Below are 4,040 nucleotides of genomic sequence, written 5' to 3'. Positions count from 1 at the left end.
TTATAGTATAACGAGGATAGCTCAAGAGTCTTTTTTTCAATAAAACAATCATGCCCTTATTTAACACAAAAAGACTCTTAGGTTTCTGAATCTCTGGATTTCTAAATTTCTGAACTTCTTTAAGAGACTGATTTTTTTATTACATAGTTGAAAGCTCAAACAAATAATCCAACACATTTTACAATATTTGAATCCAAGATCTTAATAGGGTTAGATTCTCCTCCCATCAAACCTAGAAGAGATGTAAAGTCAGACTTCAAAATAGTTATTTTAGGTCTATATCCGGATTTTTTTTTTTATAGTAGAGTTGTTGCTAGTTTGATTTTTATTTTCATAGTACGGTCTAAATTTTTATCATGTTGGATACAACTTTCTCTTTTACAGATTTTCACTTTTAAAAAGAAAACATATATAGGTGACTATAGGGCCTAATAATATAAGCATTTGACCAAAGAAATAACAAAACTAATAACTTTTTTTCATCAAGATTTACTAGTTAGGATAGAATACATCATTAGAAGAAAATAATAGTAGAAGCTAGGAGGATGCAGTTATATAAGAGGATCATTAGAATGTGAGTTACATCATTTTATCACTTCGTTATGATTCTTTTTTTTAGATATAAAACGCATTTAGACCGGTGATATTGAAGGATTGGATTAAATGAGAAATATATTATGGTGCATTTTTAAGGAAAAAGGAAAGCCTATTATCAGCCAACCTTGTCTTGTAAGCAGAGTGCTTGTATTCAGACCAGGTGAAGTCCTTATACAAGCTCTCCTCCCCTTGTTCTTCCCTTATCATTGATGGCAAAGCCGTAATTTTATGACCCAGCGGCGGCCCTCCGAAGAAGATCATTGACATTCTTGATCTAACATTATCAACAACATAAACCCTGTGTCTTACACTTTTAAACCTCCCATTAGTCATCACCTGTAATTAGTTAGTTATTAATAGAAAAATATTAATAATGAGAGTGGACAGAACAAGAAAGGACAGTGGGACAGGGACAGGGACTTGAATCATGGTGCAGTTAAAAGAAGAGATCACCTGAAGTGTGTCGCCAACGTTAAGGAAGAAGGAGGTGGGATCAGGTGGGACGGAGACCCATGTTCCATCTTTTAGTGAGAATTGTAACCCTGGGGTGTTGTTTGATCTAACTGCAGACATTATCTGTGGGTCTGTGTGCTCTCCAAATCCTATCAAATTCAAATTTATGTTCCTCAGTACCGCCGCCGTCTGGGGAAGCTCCGGCGGGTATGGCGGGTAATGGTTCAATCTGAACATACAGTCACTATTCTCGTCTCTCAATAGCTTGCTTATCACTTCTCTATCTGATATCCCTAGACCTTCCACCGCCATTTCCAGCACCCGGCATACCATTTCCTTCACTGCCTTTATGTATTCAGTCAGAGCGCACCTGCAAGTTGCAACCCCCCATTAAAATTTGATTAGTTAATTAATTTTTTGCTTTCTTTCTTGCCTGACAAAATCTGGGTTTTCTGGGAAAATGGACGAGGAAATCTGGGAGACTGAATCGTGGGTTGCTTTCAAAAGGAGGTATTCAATCTAACCTACATCTCCATTTGGTCCGATTTTCTTGTTCCCGTACCCGGAAGGGTTGGGAGGGCCTGCTCTGTCTTTCTGTAACTGGGAAAAGTTGAAGAATTGTATAGCTAGGCTCTCCAATTTTGATATGAGCTCAACTGGGACGCCATGGTTCACCACTTTGAAGAAGCCGAATTCTTGACAGGCGTTCACTATGAGGGTTTTGGCATTTGGGTCTTGAAGATCTATCACTGGGATAGTGCTGCTATTGGGTTTGCATGTATTCATGACAGAGAGATCCTCTGTCACTGCCGGAGATAGAACCACCATGGTTAGGTTAATTTAGTTTAGTTTAGTTGCAGAGTTGAAGAGAAGAGAAGAAGAAGAAGACAAGTAATTAAGGAGACATCTTGCCCGGTGGGTATATGCTGGCAATTTATGCCAAACAATGGAGCTTCTAACCGTTTTATAGGCAACTAAAACATATATCTTTTACTTTTTTATATTTATTTAATATAAAAAGATAATTACGGGGGCGTAGTCCATTAGTCAATCATTATTCCAATTTCCAATATATTTTTATTGAGTAATATTAATAACATTTATCTTTTCATATAATTCACATCATGACCAAATATGAATTGGGTTTTCAATTAAATTCAGTTAAATATTTAGGTTGGTGTTAAAAACTTTTTCTTTAATTTTATTTATCACTAAATAATTAATACAAAATTATCATTAAACAAAATTAAGGTACATACAAATTTAATAAAAAATATATATTTTTAAATTTTAAGTTTGATTTAACTTCTTACAAAAAAAATAAAATAAAATAAAATAAAATAAAATATATATATATATAATATGGGTTTAAGCGATAAATTATCACCCATTAATTTCTTTTTCTTTTTTTAAATATTCAAACAAAATAACAAAAGAAAATGAACATGACAATTTTCTCATGTAAATTCTTGCCAGTGTTCTAACCAAAACCAATAAATATAACAACTTTAGTAGTGAATTTTCTCAATAAAAAGTATTCAAAATTTCACATTGCATTATGTTGATGAACATGTATTGGGAAGAATGTCAATTTTATTTATAAAGTTGGAAAGATGTGTCAAATTTATTTACAAAGTTGTAAAATTCTATTTATGTATACAAACTTGTCAAAATGTGTCAAAATTATTTGACATAACGGAATGTTTCAAACGGAGTTGATATTTTATCCACGTGGATATTTATTTTATATTTTGTTTTAACTTATTTTTTTCATTTCAAACAGACTTTTTCTTTACATTTAATAAATAAATAATAATTTCATTCTCTCTCCTCCTCCTTCACCGATTCATATTCTTCTCATTTAAATCTCAATCTCCAAAATCTCATCCACCATTTCTCAGACCCACTTTGTCTTCTCTATCCGAATTTCACCCTATATTCTTCTCAATTGATGTCAAAGTAATAGGTTATATATTCAATGCGAAACATCAAACTAGAAATTCTGGATTTCATTTGAATAATTTGCCTGCAACTAGGGGATTAGAACAATAAGTTTTTAACGGATGGTTAGAATTTTGAAAAATAAAATTGAGATTTTGATAAGTTAAATGTGATATGTCACTTGTTTGTCATTGTTTCTGATTGTTATTCGTGAAAGAAAAACTAGTTCCAAGATCGCTTCAGCTAGGGTTTTGAAACTCATTTAGTTAGATCCTATATCACAGAATTCAATCGCAGATAAACGAGGTTTATTACAGATATTATATTGTTTGATCGAAACGGGTTCATTCGATGATCAGATCACGAAACAAGTCTGTATTATCAGGCCTAACAGTAATATCAAAGTCTATGAATGATCTAGTTAAAAAAGGAATAGCAAAAACAGCTTGCGACATCCTCTGAAGATTGAGATTCGATTTGTTGAGTTCTTGAATGTGAATAGATTGGTTGCGGCGGCTGTGAAAGAGAGGGGATGAAGATGGTTGCGTGCTGGTGAAGAGAGGGGATGAAGATGATGGTAGGTAGAAGAAGGAAAATTTTATTTATTTAATTTTATATATTAAATAGAAAAAGAAGGTCTGTTTGAAACCTAAGAAATAGGTTAAAAAAATATAAAAAAATAAATATCCACGTGGATAAAAACTTAACGTCATTTGAGACATTCCGTTATATTAAATAATTTTGACACATTTTGACAAGTTTATATACATAAATAGAAATTTACAACTTTATAAATAAATTTGACACCTCGTTCCAACTTTATAAATAAAATTGACATTCTTCCCAACATGTATTTGTTGAGATGGCACACAAAAATAAATAAAATTAATCAAAAATGCAATAAAAATATATTGATAGGAAGTAAAGATAAAGAATACAGAATATACCGTTAGAGAATTATCCATTCTATAAAATTTTCATTAATTATTGTACAAATAACTTTAGATTATAACGTTTATATTTATAGGAATACATCAAAATGTTTTAAA

The 4,040-nt window shown here is 31.9% G+C and overlaps 1 pseudogene; it reads right to left on the bottom strand.

The window, feature by feature from the left end:
• Window positions 1-633: 633 nt before the first annotated feature.
• Window positions 634-1,942, bottom strand: LOC124921965 (annotated as a pseudogene).
• Window positions 1,943-4,040: the final 2,098 nt, after the last annotated feature.

Source organism: Impatiens glandulifera, chromosome 1 (assembly GCF_907164915.1).
Source record: "Impatiens glandulifera chromosome 1, dImpGla2.1, whole genome shotgun sequence".
NCBI classification, from domain to species: domain Eukaryota; kingdom Viridiplantae; phylum Streptophyta; class Magnoliopsida; order Ericales; family Balsaminaceae; genus Impatiens; species Impatiens glandulifera.
The sequence above is the reverse complement of the archived record's forward strand: the minus strand, read 5'-3'. Positions and strand labels throughout refer to the sequence as shown.